The sequence below is a fragment of the Herpailurus yagouaroundi genome, unplaced genomic scaffold (assembly GCF_014898765.1).
Source record: "Herpailurus yagouaroundi ecotype Mexico unplaced genomic scaffold, PumYag 213, whole genome shotgun sequence".
Taxonomy (NCBI): domain Eukaryota; kingdom Metazoa; phylum Chordata; class Mammalia; order Carnivora; family Felidae; genus Herpailurus; species Herpailurus yagouaroundi.
The window spans coordinates 9,388,079-9,411,515 of NW_024412444.1; positions in this window are offsets into that span (position 1 = coordinate 9,388,079).

Genomic DNA, 23,437 nt, shown 5'->3' on the forward strand with positions numbered 1-23,437 from the left:
AGCTATTGTTCATTTAAAAATGTAGTTATTATGTAAAGGTTTTACTTACTTACTTAACTTACTTACTTATTTACTTACTTATTTAGAGTGAGAGCAGGGGAGGATCAGAGAGAGAGAGGAAGAGAAAGAATTCCAAGCAGGCTCCGTCCTGTCAGCACAGAGCCCGATGCAGGGCTTGAATTTACAAACTGTGAGATCACGACCTGAGCCGAAATCAAGAGTCAGAACCTTAACTGACTGAGCCACTCAGGCACCCCAAGGTGTGTTATTTTAAAAATAAATACATAAATTTAATATTTATAACTAATTTGTAATAAAGTAAATATTTAACCAAAGTCCTTTAAAATCCTTAATAATTTGTAAGTTTAAGGGATCTGAGACCACAGTTTGAGGGCAATTATTCCATAGAAGGCTAATGGAGGGACTGCCCAAGGTACTGAGAACACAAACCAAGGATCCAGGACACACAGGAGGATAGGTTCTTGGAAATCAGTTGCACCATCTAGGCAACAATTAAATAACTGCTTCATAGCCAGTCTGTAACCTCTAATCCCCAAGTATAGACAATAAAATTCCATATCAAGGAAAGACAGCCCAAGCTTAGCCCCAGGACATAATTCTATTTTCTCCGTAAGACATATTTCTCTTCCTTTTTTCATCCTTCCCTAAATTAGCAACATCCCATTTCACATTAACATAAGCAAAATGCTTTCAGATCACCAGAAAATCTGCAACCAGTTATCATTGATAAAAACAGAAAGCAGGACAAGAAGTGACATCTCTCACCTTTTAACAAACACCATTCTGAATATGTATAATACAAGATAACAGTAACATTCTGCTCCTAATGCATCTTATGCTATTTAAATGGAAATCACAAAGCCTAATATCACTAATGCATGGCTAATGGTATACTAGCAAATATGATACGATGTTTCTGACAGTGATTGGCATCTTGGACCAATGTAACCATTCTAGACCATCAGATTAAAGACCCAGATCACACTAATATCAGAACAATTTTGAGAGGTAATACATCTTGCAACACTTAGTACAACTCAATGATTCAAACCTTCAAAAGCATAAAATATTATCCCATAAGCAGAACATTTATCATCCAGGGAATGAGTGAAACCAAGTAAGTCAAATTAAGAACAATGTTCCCCATGTATGTTTTTCAGAATAAATCGAATAGTAACCATTCTTTAGCATGGACTATTTGGTAGCCTACATCCAATTCTGAGGAGACTGGGTTCTTGGTTTCCTATCAGTAAATGTAAAGAAATAACACGTATTCACCTGAGTGTAGCACCATCCAAGCAGCTTGACAACTGGATCTGCCATCTCAACTTTCATCACAGAACTGGGAAATATAACAAAAGAATTATCAAAATCCAGCCTGGAACCATTCTATATTTCTTCACCTATTTTGCTTCTTCCCTTCTGAAATGAATGGCAGCTTTGGGAAAAGAGACATGAGGGATGAGGCCACATGCCATTCTCAAGAAATTGCCCTCTGGAGCTCACCTTTCCAAGTAGGAAAACCACCTTTTCTTTGCTTCTGCCTACCCCCATCCACACCCTGCAACAGGTTTGTTTTCTCTTTCACAGGCTATGAAGACAGTGATGCTGATTTTATAATGGCAATACCAGGGTATGTACTTTGTTTTAGACTACGAGTCAATTTTCATAGTACAAAATTAAGACTTCCACATTTCTAAGTCTACTGAGACAAAAATAGCAACACTAAAAGTCTCGAAAGAATATCATTTTTAAATTCTCCACAAAAAATGCTAAATATTTATTCCCCCTTGCCCCAAATCAGCAAAGTGACATGACCAAATGCTTGAGGAATAACCACTATAAGAAAACACTAAATCTTTAAAAGGAGTATATCCAAAAATTAGTTCTTGGCTTGCTGATCTTCATGGCAGTGGGGGGAGTGACCCTAAGTATCTTGCAAAATTTAGACAGCCCACCTGGCCTCTCCAGCTCATGCACCATTTTCAAATTCAATAAAAGCAATATCATGTTTCCTAAGTAGGAAACCTATTTCCTGAAACCAGAGAACTTAGCAGCTGATAGCATCATTCCATGAGTCTCCTCTGGTAAGTTATTAAGGAATACAATACAGCTTGGAAGATAATGGTGAGGATTTGGTGTTGGATTTCTCTGGATGTTAACTGAGTCTGGGGCTCTGCAACCAGGCCTTTTTTGTAGCAACAACAGTCTATTCCATTGTTCTGGCTTCTTTCTTTTGTTAGCAAAAGTACCACCCATTTGAGGTGCCTGAGTGGCTCAGTTGGCTAAGCATCCAACTCTTGATTTCAGCTCAGGTCATGATCTCACGGATTGTGGGATCGAGCCCTGAATCAGGCTCCAAGCTGGGTGTGCAGCCTGCTTAAGATTCTCTCTCTCCCTCTGCCCCTTCCCTGCTTGCATGCTCTAAAGAAAAAAAAAAAAAAACTCTTAAAAAAAAAGTACCACCCATTTTAAATATGTCAGAATCTGCTTCTGCATACTGCATTTACATTGGTTTAACACCAGATAAAAATTCTTTTAACTTTCTCAAGGCATGTCTTAATAAGACCAGTTTTTTAAATAAAATAGGCTTTCAGTCTCCTCTTCATGGCTAAAATAAGGGAACAGGGCACACAGGGCTCTCTTACAATGTTGTGTGTTATGTTGTGGTTATAAATTTTAATGATTTAGTCTGATATCTCTGTTTTGGGTTCAACATAATAAGCCAAATAAGACAAACAAGCTGTTAAACAGTCAACCCTAGGCAAGATTACCCTTAATTATGTCTTTATTACTATCAATTAAGTCATCACACCAATAGGTCAACGATTCTGTTGTTTCATGATGAAACCCACATAAACACACTATACTGTCAACTGTTAGTCCCTCTTCACTAAAGGATTAAAGTTCTCTATGGCTTTGGGTGCTAAACAACTGTGCAGAATGTTAAAAACACAATTTTTTTTTCTTTTCCAGCAAGTAGACGATGGGCTCCATGCATAGACTTCAGTAAAAACCAAAATTAAAGACAAATTATGCTTAATTTATATTGCTTAATATTTCCCCCTCACTTCATTCCTCTTCATGTTGCCTTCAGTCTTGTAAAATTATTATCCACAGAAAACAAAATCCCTCTTAGACTCTGCTTTTCTGTTTTCTCACTTCAGGACTTAAAATATGCAAGTAACTTCATCGTCAGGGAAGAAAATACAATTATGCCTCTCTACTTATAGGAGGGACAGTTGTTATGAGCTTGCCACAGGGAGATTTCATTACACCCACATTTTGCATTGAATGCCTTTGTAATAAAGCTAGAAGAATCCCTGTCTCTGGAATAGGCATCAAACTCAAAGAGAAGAGGGATTGTTGTCTTTGACACATGCTGTTCGCAGTTGTTGGTAACAAAGATTAACAGTCAACATATTCTTTACATGGGGGCTACTTGTCCCCGTACCTGCTACCTTCTTTATTATTGCAGTAAAATACACAGAAGGTAGAATTTATCATTTTAAAGTAAACAATTCAGTGGCACTAAGTACATTCACAATATTATGCCAACATCAGCATGATCTAACTCCATAGGTTCTCATCACCCCAAAAGGAAACCCTGTGCCCATTGTACAATATTTTAAGCCATGGAGCAGATACTTGGTTTGGGATCAGAATTTCCTTTTTCTCCCTTTCTATCTCTAATAGATGATTATAGTTGAGAGCATGAGCTCTGAAATCTAACTGCCTGTATTTAAATTCTGTTCTTTGTGCCTACTCATTCTTTCTGGGCTTTGTTGTCTTCAACTGTGAAATGAGAGCAATCATAAAGCCTCTTATAAGGTTCTGAGGAATAAACTCGGGCATATACAGCCTATTCAGTTGGGTCTGGCAAGCACTAATCGCTCACTAGATGATAGACATATTAGTTTATATTTTTCATCACAACCTTCTGTGTACCAGGCACTATTCCAAATGTTGTTTAAATACAAACAACCTTAAAATTCCTAATAATCCCAGAAAGCAGTCACTATAACCAACTTTATTTTACAGATGAGGAAACTCAAGCACAGAAAAGCTAAGTAAGTTGAGGAGGCAGTATTTAGACTGCCAGAAGCCATGTTCTTAACTACAATGTCATACTGCTTCTACATTATTTCTCCTTATTATACTCACCCCAAAATGTACATGGCTAGTCTTTCCTTACCATACTCTTTCTGCTTCCTGAAGCAATTTACAGTTGTCAAAAAATAGAGACCATCCATATTCCTGCCTTGTTCATACATCATCTTAAAGTGTTTCTGTGTGTTCCTGCCTTTATTTTTCATTAAATGTATGGTTTTTAGACTCATGAGTCAGGTATTAATATCAAATACATCTGAGGCAATGTATATATTTTTTGCATGATATACCACCATTGAGCACAACAGCAAACAAAACTGCATGTCTATTCTCTAGTCTGACACCAAAGTCATGGTTCTACAGGTCATCCTGCAGCCTTGGGGCACGGTACAGGAAATTGTCCCCTACTTAACCCCAGGATGGAGGGGAAGAGAGATTATGGGAAAGCCAGCACATCATCTTCAGAAGTCCAGATCATATAGAGACAGAAAGTGAAGGGGACCAACATCACCTAAGCACATGTGCATGCCAGTGTCTGAATGAGATGCCAGTCTAACAAATATGACTTCCAGTTACCATAAATTATTAGCAGAGATCTGCATATTTAAACAAAGCAAGCTTACTGGAAATCCAGGGCAAGATGCTTCATTACATGATTAAAGGGGGAAAAAAGTACAGGTTCTGATAAAATAAATTTCCCTTGAGGCACAATTGTTTTTCTTTGTACCTTCAAAAGGATGAAAGGGCTTCATATTACTTGGAGATATGTCAAATTCAATTTCTTTCCTTTTTTCTCTTTTTCTTTAATTACAAAAGTAATATAAGCTCATTGTAAGGAGTTCAAACAATACAGCATGTATTGTTTGTATGTATGTATGAACATACATGTAGAACAAAATAAAGTTCTCCTTTTACCATCACCACCTTCCAACCCTAGTCCCCAGAGGCAACCACTGCCAATACTTTAGAATAAAACCTTCAAATACCTTTCCTGTTTTTCTGCACATGTGTGAGTATATATGGATATGCAAATGCAGGGATATACATATTCGACTCTACAAAAATCTAACTTTTGTGTTTATTAGCCATGAGAAAAATCAGTAAAAAGAGAAGATAGATTGTAGAAGTTGAAGACATATTGGGTCTCCCATCAAGAGCTGCTGACACCCAGAAAATAACATCAAATTGAAAAAAATTGCAGAGACCAGGTTAAAATAAGCAGATCTTTTAGCTGAGAACACAAAGCATCATTCAACAAGCAATGTATGTCCAACTCTAAACTGTGGCCAATTTAGTTTGATTGGTTATATAACCACTCCTCCTCATCAGAATTAGGTCAATAGTACCACCAGCTCTGAAGATTTATGTTAGGTGATGCTTAGGAATAGAAAAAATTGTTGCATATACTTATCATTATTCATATTCTTGCTGATTTGACATTTTCCCCAATAGCTTTGCTAAGGCACTGCTCCCTTGCTCAAAATATCCTTCCCCTATCCCTCCATCTACCTAAAGTATATTTGGGCTTCAAGCAACAGATCATTTCCTTCCACTCTGGAAAGACTTTCATCATTCTGACCCAAAGAGGTTCCTTTGCCTTCTGAACTCTACATGGTGAAATACGACACTTTGTGATTAACCAACCATTTTATGTGCTAGTTTGACTTTGTTTTTAACTAGACCACATGCTTCTGAGTTAGGGTATCTCAAGAATTTCCAGGCTGACTGGCATGACACACCTACTACTCAATAAAAGAATTTTTGATAAGAAATTTATTTCAGTTGCTGTGGACTGTAACCAGATACTGACCAATGTTCATGGTTTAAATCTCAAGAAATCAATGGTGATTTCCCCAAAGTCTCTAAGTTCTGGATTCTAGGATAAAGAAAGTTAACACACTAACTAGGATTTCTTAACTCAAGGCCCCTTGATAGACATCAGAGCATTGCTAAGGCCTCTGAAATTAAGAGCAACGTTGGGGGTGTGTGTGTCCATAAGTATTAAGTATGGGTAGGTGGAGGAAGTCTATGGCTTTCATTAAATGCTCTATAGAGCCTGTGTCCCAAAAGGGTTGAGAAACATTATTTAGGTCATGCAGCAGACACAAAGCATTTGGGGAGAAGGTGGTGGCATTTGAGTAGCAGTGTGGGGTTTGGATAACACTTTACCTCTTTCCATAGATGAAAGTTTGTAGAGGCACTTGTTTCTATCCCTCCATTTAAACCAGATGTTCAAATGTTTGACATTAATAAGCTATCTACCTTTTGATATTTTTCAATGAGTTGAAAAATAGCCAGTCATGACCATAAGCTCCCTTTATGGCAGGAGATGGCAGCAGGGAGGGTTATAATGAGAAAAATGCCTCAGGCCAGAAAAGGTTTACATAAAAATGAGGCCCGAACCTTAATATGATCTCAAACCTCAGTACACCAGTCCACATTCAGTTAAACACATGCACGCGGTACAGCAAATTTCTCTTTCTATTGGTATGTGCTTATGCATAACTGGTATGAATGATCCTTATAATAAAACATGGCTGAGAACCTATGTATAATGCTTCAGCTCCTTAGAGGATATTAGTAAGAATGATTCTAGAGTAGAATACTCAAGCCAAAAAGAAGTCTAGTGAGTGGAGCTCATTATTTTTGAAACTTGTCATGCCCCACAATAGGAAAAAATAAATAAAAAAACAAAAAACACGTCATTTGCTCTGACTTAAATTAGAGCTGGTTTCCCACTGAGTAGTGTGTTGAATCTTTGGCAGAATAACAGATGATGCCTTCGACAATTACACATCCATCTTGGGATGAGACATATCTCGATTTCAAATGATGGAAGCAATTACCCCTTTACAACTGGAAGCAAAATCTGTGTTTCCTGGGAATCAGGACATCTGGGTTTTAGTTTTGAGCCTGCCATTAATAGGTGTGTGACCTTGGACAAATCAGGTAATACAATTTTCCTCATTTTACTAATGAGGGAATTGGATTCTGTTTCCTCTGAGCTCCCTTCCATGTCTAGCATTCTAAATGCTTAGGTATCACTTCGAAGGCAGTAAAAGGGTTAAGAGATTTTTGACAAGAAAACTTGAGGAAAGAGATTTATCTCACCTTAAGAAATGAATTCTTGAAAACTCACATTCGATTATGAATCCGTAAAATGGATCCTGTTGTTTTATTACGTATATACATATGCTGTTTTAGATAATTTACTAACATTCAAATTTCAGGTTTCCTGATCTCAGTCTCTCTGTAGAGGTGAATACTATTTAAACACCTATGTATGTTGAAGTCAATGTCTAAAAGATGTTCTGTGTTTGCTCATTTTTAAATATTTACTTATTTATTTTGAGAGAGAGAGAGAGACAGAGACAGCATGAACGGGGGAGGGGCAAAGAGAAAGGGAGAGAGACAGAATCTCAAGCAGGCTCCATGCTGTCAGCACAGAGCCTGAGGCAGGGCTCGAACTCACAAACCACAAGGTCATGACCTGAGCTGAAATCAAGAGTCTGACACTTAACCAACTGAGCCACCCAGGCACCCCTATGTTTGCTCATTTTGGATGGTCGTACATCAAGTTTTCTAAGTTCTGTTCACCCAGGACCAAAAATCTCTTTAAAGAATGACTCTGTATAGGGGTACCTTATAGGGGTACCTGGGTGGATCCGTCAGTTGAGTGTCCAACTCTTGGTTTCAGCTAAGGTCATGATCTCACGATTGGTGGGTTTGAGACCTGCATCGGGCTCTGCACTGCCAGCGTAGAGCCTGCTTGGAATTCTCTCTCTCCCCCTCTCTCTGCACCTCCTCTGCTCACTCGCACCCTGTCAAAATGAATAAACATTAAAAAAAAAAGAATGTCTTTATTTAACAAGTCTAATTTGCTCAGCTATCACGTGACAATATAGAGCCATGTACTGGAAAACAGGGAAGTCCCAGTGAATTTGTTCTTAAAAATTGGGATTTTTAATGTGTAATCTGTTATCTTGAACCAACATCTAAGGAGATAAGAATAATTTACCTCTTTTAGTAACGGTATTACAAAGGGAAGCAAAAGGCATGTACATGTTGACTTGAGAAAATTTTCTTTTGGAGCTGAGGAGAAAAGGCATAGAAGAGGCTCTTCAGATGAATGACAACAATGTCACCTGGGGAAGGATTTCTTCCCAAAGACTTAGGGTTCACTAGTGTCAGTCATCAGGAAGTAAACATAATTGAGAACATGGACCAAAGGCTTTTTGCACTCAACTCAGTTCTGGAGGTAAGTGAGCAAGATGACCCTTGGAAAACACTGTTGACATAAATGACACATAAATGACACAAATGCAGCTGAATTTTCTATCTGGGCAATGCTTACCTTATGTAGAGAAAATATAATATGTTAAATCAACAAAATTAAGTGGGTGATGATCCAAAGAACTCCACATTAACTTTCACCTGCAGTGCCTCTCTATCTTTTGTTCAATGAGACTATGAGGACCTGCTATGTACGAGCTGCCTTAGCAGGCGACGGTGATCCATGGAAGGTAAAACACCATATCTAGTATCACAGTAACAGAAAGTAAGCCGTTTGAAGCAAGGAAAGAATGTTTCTTGAGTGCAACTATGACTCACAAAGTTTAAGAGAGGCTGCCTTCAACTTGAAGTGTGTGTCTTCGTCTGTAAAATTGGGAAAATACTATCTATCTTACAGGTTCCTTGTGAGGATTAGGTGGGATAAATTGCATAGGATCCTGTATCAGTTGGCTCAGGCTGCTAAAACACAATACCACAGGCAGGGTGCCTTAAACAACAGAAATTTATCTTCTCATGGTTCTGGAGACTGGAAGTCTAACATCAAGGTGCCAGTAGGGTCACTATCTTGTTTAGACCTCACATCGTAGCTTGCTGATAGCTGCCTTCTTAGTATGCACCTCCCCCACATCTCTCTGTCTCTTCTTATAAGAATACCTGTCCTACTCCATTACAGCCCTACCATTATGACCGCATTTAACCTTACTTACCTCCCTAAAATCACTCTCTCCAAACACAATCACATTTGGGGTTAGGGCTTCAACATATAAATTGTAAGGTAACACAACTCAGTTTATAACAGACTCTTAACACAGTCCCTGGCATGTTAGTTAATATTTATGGAGAGCTACAATGGCCACTGTTATTTTCATAATAGGCATTACAAGTTTTCCCCCATAAACTCAAGACAGCCTAGGAAGACTGTGTGGTTTTAAAAGTAAAAAAGAAAATAACTATAAAATCTTTTGCAAAAGCCCCTGAATCCTCACCACCTCCTCAAGGAGATTGTTTTCTTTAGGATGGAACTCAGTACCTGTAGGTTGGGTTCCCTACTGACACATGCCCCCACCCTTTTTTCAAATGTATGTTTATTTTTTGAGAAAGAGAGACAGAGACAGAGACAGAGACAGAAAATGATCACATGTGCATGAGCCAGGGGCAGAGAAGGGGAGAGAGAGAGAATCCCAAGCAGGCTCTGCACTGTCAGCGCACAGCCTGATGCAGGGCTCAAACCCCAAATCCATGAGATCATGACCTGAGCCAAAACCAAGAGTCAGACGCCACTAAGCCACCCAGGTGCCCCAACGTGGCCCCCTTTCTGATGTTGGCCATGAGCATAAAACACTGTGGGATCAGCCTCTCAGTCCCACGGTGGCTGTCCAAACCCCACTCATCATCCTCCAATCAGTTCATCCCAGGTCTAAACAAGGCACTGCAGCCCTTCTACCCACTGTAATACCAACACAGCTGTTCCACTCCAGAAATCAGGGTCCGATCTGCACACAGGAGTCATTAAAGTATTTCTCTTTGCTTTAATGAACAGGCTTCAGAAGGAGTATGCTTTCCAAAATGAACCTCTACAATATCCACTGTGACTCTCCTCTTAGCACAGAGAGAAAAACTATCACTTCAGGAAATTGTGACCATTTGCCCAAACCTTTGTGTGAGGGCCTCCAGTAAGATTTTGAGGAAATCTCAGAGACACAAGCTGGTAAGAAATAAAAGCTGTTTTGTCATCCTTTGAGGATCCAAAACAAACAAACAAACAAAAACAACAAAAACTCTACTTATTCCAAAGAGCTAATTTGCAATGCAAATACTACATTAAAATCAATATTTTATATGCTAACGTGCCTCTCAAAAACAAGTGTCTGCTGAGAATTTGAGGGAATTTATTTACAGGTAAGACTATGGAGTCAGAGACCCTTAACACTAATGCTAGTTTTCCTTGTACCAGACAGGTAAACCAAGGGTAGAAGAATTACCAAGGGAGGAACATATAAATGTCAAAAGTCAATGCGAGTAACTTAACACCCAATCAACTTTCTACTCAAATTGGGTAAGCATCTACAGATACTTAAGCCATTTTAATGACAGAATTTTCCCAAAGTAAAATATATTTCAATGAGAGGTATTTTTATTTTGCCTCAAGATAAAAATAAATAAATAAATAAATAAATAAATAAATAAATAAATAAATAATAAAAAATAAACCCTTAATGGGTGATATTCCAAACCTACAAATAACACTCCCCTGCCAAAAATTCTTTCTTCATTTCACCTGCCCTCACCCTAAGATGTCATCCTCTCTTAACTTAGCCTTGTGCAAAATTCTTCCTTACCAGTATACCTGTTTATATCTATCTATCTATCTATCTATCTATCTATCTATCTATCTATCTATTTTCCCTTCTTCCAATCCAATATTTTTTATTTCATTTAATTGCAGTAAAATATACCTAACATAAAATTGATCACTGCCACCACTGTACGTATACAATCCAATGTGATTACCTACATTCACAATGTTGTGCAACCATCACCACTATTCATCTCCAGAACTTTTCATCAACACAAACTGAAATCCTGTACACATTAAATAACTTCCCCTAGACCCTGGAAACATGTACTCTACTTTTTGACTGTATGAATTTGTCTTTTCTAGGTATTTCACATAAGTGGAATTATACAATATATATCCTTTTATGTCTGGCTTATTCCACTTAGCATAATGTTTTCAAAGTTAATCGATGTTGTGGCACATGTCAGAATTTCTCTCCTTTTAAAGGCTGAATAGTATTTCACTGTGTGTGCATGCATGTGTACATACACAAACTTTTTTATTCATTTTTTGATGGACATTGGGGTTGTTCCCATCTTTTGGCAACTGTGAATAACTGTGAACACTGATATACAAGTATCTGAGTCTCTGCTTTCAATTCTTTGGGGCATAGATCCACAAGTAGAGTTGCTGAATCATATTGTATCTTTTTTTAATTGTTTGAAGAACTACCATAACTGTTTTCCAAAGCAGCTGTACCATTTTACATTCCCACCAGCAATATACAAGGGTCCCAATTTCTCCACATCCTGTTTTCTATTTTTTTTTTTTTTTTTGGTAATAACCATCCTAACAGATGTGAAATACTATCTCATTGTGGTTTTGATTTGCATTTCCCCAATGAATGATGTTGAACATCTTTTCATGTGCTTATTGGCCATTTGTATGTTTTTACTGGAGAAATGTCTATTCAAGTCCTTTGCCCATTTTTATTTTTTTTATTTATTCATTTTGAGAGAGAGAGAGAGAGAGAGAGAGAGAGCGCGAGCGAGAGAGCACATGAGCATGCGAGCACACAGGCAGGGGAGGGGCAGAGAAAGAGAATCCCTAGCTGACATCCATACTGATAGTGTGGAGCCCAATTCAGGGTTTGATCCCAAAACCCTGAGATCATGACCTGAGCAGAAATTGAGTCAGATGCTTAACATACAGTGCCACCCAGGAGTCTCTGCCTATTTTTAAATTGGGCTTATTGGAGTTTGTTGTTGTTAAGGTTTAATATATTCTGGATATTAATCCTTTGTCAGATATATGATTTACAGTCATTTTTCTCATTTTGTTGGTTCCATTTCCATTCTCTTGGTAGTGTTCTTGGTTGCACACTTTTTAATTTTAATGAAGTCTTATTTTTCTTTTGTTGCCTGTGGCTTTAGTTTCATATGAAAAAAGTCATGGTCAAGTCAAATCTCCTGATGCTTTCCCTTTATTTTCTTCTAAGAATTTTATAGTTTTAGCTCTTATGTTTATATCTTTGATTCCTTCGGGGTTAATTTTTGTGTATATTGTAAAGTAAGGATCCAACTTCATCCTTTTGCATGTGGATATCCAGTTTTCCCAGCACCATTTGATGAAAAGACACATTCTACCCCCATTGAATGGTCTTGACATCCTTGTCACAAATCATTTGATCTTATACGTTAGACTTTCCTTCTAGGCGCTCTATTCTATTCCACTGGTCTATATGTCTTCCCTTATGCCAATCCCACACTATTTTGTTTACTGGAGTTTGTATAATTTTGAAACCAGGAAGTCTAAATTATCTTTGTTCTTTTTCAACACTGCTTTGGTCATTTGAGGTCCCTTGAGATTTCACATAAATTTTAGGATTACTTTTTCTATTTCTGAAAAAAAAAAGCCCTCATTTTTTTAATAGGGATTACACTGAATCTGTATATTTCTCTGGGGAGCCTTATCATTTTCATGCTTCTAAGTCTTCCAATTCACAAACACAGGTTGTCTTTCTATTTAGGTCTTCTAAGATTTCTTTCAGCAACACTTTGCAGTTTCCAGTCCAATCCAATCTTGACACAAGAGCCAGAGGGAGCTTTCAAAATTATCAATGATATCATATAGATTCTCTGCCTAAAAGGTTGCAGTGACTTACTAATATCCCTGCCCATGTACCAACACCCACATGGTCCTGCACAACCCAGACCCCGCCTACTTCCCCAACAGTAAGACGCTGTCATGTGAATGACAACTGCCTCTCATGCCTGACTCTCCAGCTGGTATTCTCTGTCTTCAGTTTCTCAACACTGCCAGGCTTTTTCCCCACCTCAGCGTCTTTGTATGTGCTATTTCCTCTGCCTGGAATGCTTCCCCCTGGTTTTCTCTCCTATTTCAGTTTTCCTGTAAATAGAACCTCCATAAAGAGGCCACCTCTAATGGTCCTTGGTATTTAGGTACATCCTTGCAGTCACTATCACTGCTCCCTCGCTTATGTCCTTCATAGCACATAGCTCACTGCACAGCTGTCTTTCTTTTCCTTTATCTCTGTTTATTGTCCAGAGCCTCCAAAGGAAGGATCTTAACTATCTAGTTTACCCTGTATCTCTATGCCTGGCACATTATTGACCTACAATGAATAATTATTGAACAAGAACAAGTAATGCCATTTATAGCATAGCGGCATAATATTCTTGTCAAGAAGGTCAGCAGGAGACATGAATGCTGCCAGTGGCCAATAGTTTCAGACATACCAAACCCAGCTGAACCATAGTCACTTTTGGCCTACAAATACAGTGATCTGGAGAAAAGATCTTGCCAGAAGAGAACACTTGGAATGGTTCATGATTAAAAATACTATTTAAAAGATCCCCTTGGTTCAGTGTCCTAGCTCACTCTGCAGCTTAGAACACTGTCCTTAAAAATAGTGAAGAACAGAGAGCTACTCTATGCCCAGAGAGTTCAGGATCTAATACCTCCAGTGGTTCTAGGAATGTTTGCACCAACTTTCACAGCTAATGAGGAATCACATCGCACTAGCTCCCTTAAGACAATTTACCAAAGTTACTGCCTTTAGAACACCCACTGAGAGTGGCATTAATCACAGATGCAATGGGACTGAGTACACAGTGTGGCTGCCTCATGGAGGATGGGGAAGCAAAAGTTTCTCTCAGGTAGAAGCTATCCCATGTTGAAGCATTCGTACGGCTAAGATAGGAAATTATCAGTAGAACCTCCAGAGGGTTTTCTAAGGACCTGGGTCTGAACCAGAAGATACCAGCTGCGACGACCACCAGGAGGTAGAACAGCCTGAGGGGTCACCAGCACTGGCAGGGGAACCAGGTCTGGTTTCAAGCCTGGTTCTGCGAATCACAGAACAGGGTGACCATGGTTAAGTTCCTTAGCTTCTCTCACCCATACTTTTCTTATCTGTGAAATGAGGCCTGCAAGATCACCTATAATAATGTATTAAGTAAGAACATGGGTTCTAGAAACCAACTCTTTAGGTTCAAATACTGACTTCACCTCTTACTGGCTGCATGCTATTGGGCAAGCCTCTCCCTCTGGGCCTCAGTTTCCCTCATTGATAAAATGAGGACAATAATAGTACCCTGCTGTGATTATTAAAATGAGATACAAGCCATAAAAGCGTGAACTTAATACACAGAACATAGGAAATGTTCACAAAATGCCAGCAATTTCTTATTTCTAAGCCATTCTACAAACTTAGAGATGATCCTTACTACATCGACTGAAACAAGTTCTCACATGTTCCCAGAAAGGAATTTTCTGGTAGTAATGCCAAAGGGTGAAATGAAATATTCCGAGATCTTTCAAAGAGACCAATGCATTCAGAATTCTTTACGAACAGAGTTACTTAAGCAACTCCTTCTACTTTGTGACATAGAAAAGGTGAGAAAAGGTAAACAAAAGATTGGAAATCCTAATTAATGGGGTTTGGAAGAGGAAGGAGGCAGAGGTTTTCAGAGATGGATAACTACTTCTATCATTCACACACAAGACTTTTCGTTTAATTCTAGGAGTTCACAGACTTCAAAGATCACCAGCCTTTGGTACTAGAGCACCGTTTAAGTCAGATTACTTAGAAGATCCTGATATGCCAATATCAGCTGCTCTAGAAGTCACCCTCAGCACACTGCTGCTCCCATAGGACAAAGACATTTCTCAGCTACCATAATGGCAGAATCTCTGCAATCCATACACCTCTCAAATCTTTCTGCTCAGGTTCTTCCAGAGTTAATATTCTATTCTTAATGAGGCCCCCAAGTCTGGAGGCTTATTCTCTCTGATGACAATTTAACTCACCTACGAACATGCAGAGGCAACTAAGTCTTTCAACACCAGACAACTGAGTAGCTGCTCTAGGAAGGGCATAGGGGCCAGGGATCCAACAGTAGATAAGACAGGAAAGATATCTGTCCTCAACGAGCTCACACTCTTGAAGGTGAAGGTTCTGGGTAATTTGGGGGTGTGGGGGTGGTAGGAGATGCTGTGGAAACAGACACAAGCCTGAACCAGCACTGGGGGCTCAGAGAGGTTTCATAGAGAAGATCAAAGCAGAGAACTCAAGTGCAGCAGGAGTTGACCAGCAAAGGGACATGGAAGGTAGAGACGGAGAGGAGAAGACTCCTCAGGGAAAGTGAAGAGCATGTTGGAAATGCAATAGCAAGGAGACGCTTGATACCTTCAGGGTCTTGAGAACCTCTATTGGGTTAAACGCTAAAAGAGACTGAGGGTGGCATGGAAGGAGTCTGGTGGGGGACGTTGTAGGTGCTATTAGAGTTTTCACTCTATCCCACAGAAAGCAAAAAGGTTTAAGGAATTTTAAGCTAAGAAGTCCCACAGTTCACCATTCCAGCAACTGAGTGTCAACTACATTCTGGTGGCGTGGATACACTTCACTGGCATCCATTAGACACATACCCATTGGAGCCTGCCTCCTGAGCTTGTGCCCATGCTAGGATTCTCTGATGAAGAAGTCCCTGCTTCTGGCCTCGTGAGGCTCCTTGCTGAACTGAGATGTCTTTGTCAAAATGTCAGGATAACGGAAATGGGTGGGCATCTTCAAGAACCAGAACTGAGCTCAGTTATGGCTTCTCCCAGGACACAGTGGGTAAGAATGGAGAATGAGGAAGGGGAGGTTCTCCAACAGGACCTTAGTCTCCATGGAAGGGACACTAGGCTGGCAGAGGAAGAGGGTGCCACGAGAGATATTTGCTGCGTGTCTGTGGAAGCAAAGAATAGTAATGAAAGCAGGAGCAAAAAATAAGTGATTTTTTTAAATAAATAAAGAAAGGCCAGCTCATGCCAGGTTCCCTGCAGCCTTAGAATAGAACATTTAGAGTTTTTTCCAAAACACTCTTAAAAGATAATTAACCTAATTTGGCATGTTGCAAAGTCATTTTAAATCTCCATTTGGTGAGTGAAATAATATATTCAACAGCATGTGTGTGTGTTAGTGATAACTGTGTTTATCAAGGGCCAGAGGAGCCCAATCTCAAAGCAAGCACCTCCCTGTGAACCTGGGGGCTGGCAATTATCTCCTACAAGCCTTGCCACCTGTAATAGGTTTGTTGGTTATGTGGCCAGGGTTTAAAAATAATACTGGCTTTTCCGTAGGGCCTCCCATCCAAGGGCCCCTAATTGGAGGATTCACACCTAACATGATCAAGTTTAAAGGGGGAAATGTCCCCATCCTAACCATAACTGCCATGAAGTTATAATTAAATCAAAGATTCTTTTAGCTAAGGTTTATCCCCCCTAAAAAGGCCATTTAGTCTTTTCATTGCCATTTCAGATGTTTCAAAACGAATCCCATATTAATAAACAAACCATCGGGGGCCATCTAGATGCATAAATTATAATTATGTGGTTCCCTTAATTAATTTTGACAGAGGATTTCACAACAAAGATCCCAAACCAGTCTTGTTTTCCCCAGAAAAGCATTGTGTGTGTAATCCTTATTCTCATAGCCCTTTACCTAGGGTGGAGATTTTAAAAGGCAGCCTCTTTAACTACCTTGTGCATTCCCAGTGACATCACAAGTCCCCAGCTGTCCCAACTCAAGGGAATGTAGCCCAGAGTTCACCGCTATTCATTAGCTTTACTTGTGATAATGTCTGGAGTCAAAATAGAAGCTAAATATAGAGTCACTGACTGGATTACTGAGAAAAGCAGTGTACTAGAAAGAAAGTAATAAGCCAAGCCCTAGAGAGAAACCAAGACCATTGCCCTCCATATTCAGACTCTGAGTTCCTCCAGAGTAGAGCCCACAGTGTCTTCACAGCTCTACTTCCAGTGCATAGCAGAGGGGGTGGCCCTTCATGGGTCCCGAGCATTGCTGCACCCACTTGATCTTAGCCTCCAGCACCTCAGCCAGGTTACAGCCTCCCATATCCCATCATTCAATTTCAAGAAGCAGGAAAATCCTTATTCATTCTCTCAAAATCACTTCAGCTAAACCAACTCAACAACCCATTTACACAACAAAAGCTTTTTACATTCTAATATCAACTGCTTTGGATTTTTACAGGATCCAGTAGATTCCCTTCCATTACTCTTTCCACTCAGATGTCTGGGGACCTCCTGTGGTAGAGCTGGATGGTCCCTGCCACCCCAAAGTTGGTAATTCTGATACACTCATGGGAAAGCTAGGCCTTCCTGCAGGGGGACAAAAAAACCAATTCCTGTTTGTAACTACCTCTTTTCATCCCTATTCCTTGAATTGTTCACGTTCTGAAATTCCAATATGCATCCTGGATCTCTTATTCTCTGCACAAGTAGTAATGAGGTACCATGAGCTTTGCTACTTGTTTATAAACCTCATTCGTACCTGCCTCCGAGACACCTCATCGTTAAGTCTGTGCTTCAGTGTTTTACAAGTTCTAGTATGTACACAGGTTACAGGAGGATTTGTTTGATTCAGTGGGACTGGGGCTGTGCCTGAGATCCTGCATTTCCGGCAAGCTCCCCGGGGGGGGCACCGTGCATCTAGTCTGAGCCCACACTGGGAGTAGTGAGGGGCTTGTTCACACTGAGGGGGCACTACACTTTCTAATTATTGCTCAAGTAAACATAACATCTCGTTTCCTCTTTTCCCTGAGGGTTTCTTTTATTCTAATTTACAATGTCTTAGTATCACACTCTGATTTTGCTGGTATTCCCCAGCATCCATAAAAACCAACACCGCAACCCAAATTAGTTCCACATGGGAACACAGCCATAAAAGTAGACTCATGGTGCTCTTTCTCCATTTGTCATTTCAATCACTGAAGACACACAAATTAAAAAGATAGAAAGACAGAGACAAACAATAAAGTACCTAATGCCCCATGTTCCCCTGTTTATCTGAAGGTGTTGATTACCTAGAGGTAATTTTTTTCTTGTAAAGTAATTTATTTTAAATAAAAAGAAAAAAAGGTCAGGCAGCTATTTCATTTATCACTATTACAAAGGAGACTAACCCAGTGATGGAAAAAGGGAAGGAGAAATTAATTACAAGTCAGAAGCTGCAATAACACTCCCGGTAATTGTGACAAAAATTTTAAATTAACATTTCTGTCACTGAAAGAAGTTTGATTAATTTTACAATTGGAGATGCTATCGCCAGAATATTGGAGGGATCGGAGGACACAGCAGTTTGCAGTTTGAGATGTAGATGGCTTCTTTAAGGCTCAGAATGTATCTGCAAGGCACCTTCACACTTTATTAACAGCTCAATCAGTGCCATGCTGGAAATAATTAGCCAAGAAACCATGGAGTAAATAGATCTTGACTGGCAAACCATGTGAAAAGAAATACAAGCAATGAGATTTTCTGCAGCTATAACAAAGCCGACCTTGTTTTTTTGTGTTACAAAGTATCCTGGAAAGACCCTCTGTTGCCACTACAATGTTCCCTTCTGGAAATAAAACAACAGCACAGACAGCAGTTATACCTCTCCACTGGCATTTCCTTAAAGATTTTACTCTGGGGAGGGCTGGGAGAGGACCCAAGGCTTAAACAATAGAAGTTAAGAGAAAGGAAAAGCTGCAAATGTTCTCTCAGTGTCTATGTAGTGCACTGGCCTCCAACTAACACAACATTCAACATTGAGTTTAGGGCTTATTATGTTCCCAGGCACATAAATTCCAGAAGCTTTACCTGTACTAATTCCTTCAATCCTCAAAGGGACCCTGTAAAGCATATTTTATAATCATCCTCATTTTACGAATGCCCTATTTTTGTGGCACAAGGCAGTAAGAAACTTACCCTAGATCACATACCTAGAAATTAGTGAACAGATACTCATTCTCAGGTAACTGGGCTCCAAACCTGCACCTCTAACCAGTGGTCAGCAAACCACATGTCAGGGACCAAACCCAGCCTGGTATCTATTTTTGTAAATAAAGTTCTACTGAAACACAGCCATACTCATTCATTTACATGTTGTCTCTCTGTTTCACTATAATGATAGAGATGGCTTGCAAAAGAGACTTGCAGCACATAAAAAGTCAAACGTGTTTACTATCTGCCTTGTATAGATCAAGTTTAAACTCAAGCTCTCACCCATGGTGTCCTCTTCTTAGAAGATGTCTACACTAACTCACAACATCTAGGTAAGAGTGGACAGTGACAGACACTCTGGGTCACTGAAAGAGCAAGTGGCAGGGGGAATGTGAAAAGAGGATAGGAAACTTACTTGCAAAACATGTATGCTAATTTATTAAAAGCACCTGATAATGTTTCACAGTATTACATTTGATTTTGATGTAAAACCTATTATTCCACTTGTAGAAGAGAGTAGGAGAGAAATATAGTTTCTATGTACATGAGCCCTATAGTCCATATGGTAGTTTGTAGAATGGATCACCAAGCTGTTGCAGGGGATGCAAACCTGGGAGATAGACATTTGTTTCCCTCCACTGAGATCAAGTGGAGGTATGCTGCAAATTGCAGTTTGAGATTACTGCTCACATTGGTGTCCTTCAGTTTTGAGAATACGTAGGTACTTTCCAAATCCCATGGTATGAAAAACAAAAAATACAAGAAGTTCTAACTTGAAAAGTAAGTATACCTTTCCCAAAGGTTTGAGCTATTGAACTGTCTAGGTTGAAAGACATACATAAAGAATTAGAGAGAAGGAGAAGGGTAGAAATACAGTAGGAATGGGAAAGGTAAGAATAAGGATTATTAACACTTACTGGTGTTTGGTGTTAATAGGTATTAACACTCAAAGAGGTTTGTGGTCTGAAATGGAAGCCTTATGTTGTGTAAGGTAGTGAAGGGTAAGGGAGGGAAATCCGAGAGCAAGCTAACTCAAGAGGTAAGCTTAAGCACCCAAGGAACATTTCCAACAATAATCAAAAGGGAAAACTCACATGTTAAACAGAAGAAAAGTAGAATTTAAGTGATAATTTCCAAATTAAAAAGAAAAATCCAAGGAATGTGAAGTGCTAGATGTTAAAATATATTTAAAATTTACAGTAACTAAAATGATTGTATTGACCCAAGGGTAGCTGGGTGGAATTAAATATTGATGTACATAGTCAATATAGTCAAAAGGTAGCATTTAAATTCCTAAAGGAGATATTTCATAATTGGTACTTAGATCCCTCCCCACCTCAAAATGTTGAACAGCTACTCCCCTTATACATCAAAGAAAATTCAGGTCAGAGAAAGTTTAAAATAATTCAATCAGAAGATCGAAAAGGGAACATAGTTTACATTTATTCCCTCTCAGTGTAAGGTAATCAGAAAGCAAAGGAAGAGAACATGAAAAAGATTTTAGAAATATCTGGCCTTATTAAAATGAAATATAAAAATTTTATTGTTAAAATAGAAAAGCCAGACAAATGGCTATGAACTCTCTGCTATGTTAATTAAGAGTTTACAAGCCAATAAAAATGATACTTTAATTACAGTGGACAATACATAAAGCATGACAAGTAAAATAGAAAAAATAAAGGGAAACACACAAAAATCCAGTGAACCTAAAAGGAAAACACTTAAAAAATTCAGGTTTGGGGCGCCTGGGTGGCGCAGTCGGTTAAGCGTCCGACTTCAGCCAGGTCACGATCTCGCGGTCCGTGAGTTCGAGCCCCGCGTCAGGCTCTGGGCTGATGGCTCGGAGCCTGGAGCCTGTTTCCAGTTCTGTGTCTCCCTCTCTCTCTGCCCCTCCCCCGTTCATGCTCTGTCTCTCTCTGTCCCAAAAATAAATAAAAACGTTTAAAAAAAAAAATTCAGGTTCAATAACAGTCAAAGTGTTTATGACAATGAGGAACCCATTTTGACCTATCAAATTAACCAGTGTTAGAAATCACCACTGTTGGGACCACCTGCAGCACGCCGGCGAATTCAATCCAAGGGTCCTCCTCTAACAGGTGTAGATGATGTAAATCCACAAAACTTGTAAAATAGCCTTTTTTCCCCCCCATGGATGCCATGAAATCCACTCTCTAGAAGGCAACAACCTTACTTTGAAGATTTTATCCTTGGAAAAAATATCCCGGATGTGCAAAAAGAGCTGAACACAGTTCAGACCTGACAGAGAAGACAAATGTTAGGGGGGGGAAATACTCCAAACATCTAACAAGAGTGTGGTTAAATAGGGTGTGTCACATCCAACCTATCAAATGACATGCAGTTCTAAAACTCCTCTTATAAAAGATGTAAGGCAAGGAAATATGGAAAATGCAGTATTGAGTATAAAGTAGTAACATCACAGTATGGGCAATAAGATCCCTGATGTAGAAAAAAGGGGAAAAAAATATGTATTTGTCACAGAAAGATGAAATAATGTTTTTCTTCCTTGTGCTTTTGTATATTTGCCAAGCTTTTTTCAGAGAGCCTGAAATAATTGTGTAATCAGTACTGACAAATGTATTAAATGCTAACTTCAAAACAGAATATGGTAGCGAGGTGAATTCAGCTCTCCTAGAGACCCAGGGAAGGGGGTTCCGAGTGTGGGGAATGTTTTGGGTGACTGGAGAGAGCATTGAGCCAGCTATAACCAACCAGTTAGTTACTGGCATCACAGGTTAGCTCCATTAGAGTTAGGATGGCTGTCTGGTTTCCCTGTCTGACTCCCCTGCAATGCAGTGTTGCCTGGAAGAGGTGGAAAGGCAGTGAGATGCTAGACTGGTAAAATCCAGGGCTTCAGAGGGCCTGAGACAGACTCAGACCACCACAAGCAGGGGATCCATCCTTGAAAATTTTCACTGTGTGGGCAGAGGCCTCCTTGGAACCACCAGTACATCCGCTCCAGACCCCAGGATCACAGCGCCGTATACGAATCCCTGTCTGTAACTGGAAAAAAGCAAACTGACATTTCGAGAAAGAAAGTATTTCATAGCGAGCACGTACAATGATCCTTCCTTCAAAAACCATCAAAGGTAAAGACTCCATTAGAAGCGGTGTCACCGAATCCGATTCTCTCTCCCCTTTCTAAAAGCAGCAAGAAATGTTAAAAGACAGTATGATAGAAAGCTTTTAGTTTGGATCTGTATACACTTCATTCCTCAGATAGGAAGTGAGTTCCACCTTTGAAGGTGTGGGCTTCACGCAGAGAAGAGCTGAATTCATTCTCCACCACTACTCCACTACTCAAACTGTCTCTTTCTGCTTTGACTAGAAGGAGGAGGACTGCCAGCGTACTAGGTAACCAGGGATTTGGACTCATCTACGGAATTATGCTAACAGAGTGATCCCCAAACAATGCTGATACCTACCACAGTGCCTAAAACATAGCAGAAGCTCCATGAACAACCTTGAGTAAGTCATCCCATGAAATCTGCTTTCTGGAAGACAGCTGGGATTATGCCCTTTTTTAAATCCCCTTTCTATACTTTTAGCTGGCCAACATGTGCATATCTTGAATTTTATTCATTTTGAACATTCTGGAATCATTCAGCGATGTTCGGCTTTCTAGACATGAAACACTACTCATCAACACAAACCTTCAATAGCCAATGAGTTGAGGTTCCTGCTCGATTCTGCAGGAAGAATCTATGAAGATTCACTGGAAGGGCGTGTCACACTCAGCTGGCCCATCCTACCTCACTGGGCAACAGGTATGAATTACTGGCTTTTTGTGGACTAGACTCCAAGTTTCCTTCCTCCAAGGTCAAGTTTCTATCAGATCAGCCTTTCATTCAGCCAGTCCCCAACCGGTGAAGCAGGGCATTAGTTTCCTGAAACTTAGTCTTCTTAAGACTGTTATCTCCATCCTTTTAGATCTCCTTTATTATCACATAAGCCTGAAAGCAGCTTACATCTCTTAATTAAAAAATAAATAAATAAAATCACCCAGATACAAAATAAAAAAACAGGGGCGCCTGGGTGGCGCAGTCGGTTAAGCGTCCGACTTCAGCCAGGTCACGATCTCGCGGTCCGTGAGTTCGAGCCCCGCGTCGGGCTCTGGGCTGATGGCTCGGAGCCTGGAGCCTGTTTCCGATTCTGTGTCTCCCTCTCTCTCCGTCCCTCCCCCGTTCATGCTCTGTCTCTCTCTGTCCCAAAAATAAATAAACGTTGAAAAAAAAATTAAAAAAAAAACAAAAAAACAAAATAAAAAAACACATGATTATCTGCAGGATAACTCAGGGTACATAACTGTACTACAGCCTATTTTATAGTATTTGTCATGTCTCTTTCCCACCTTTGACCTCCAATTGTTTGAGAAGTATGTGAATGCATCCTCATGAATATAGTGAATCTTAATTAGGTTAATTA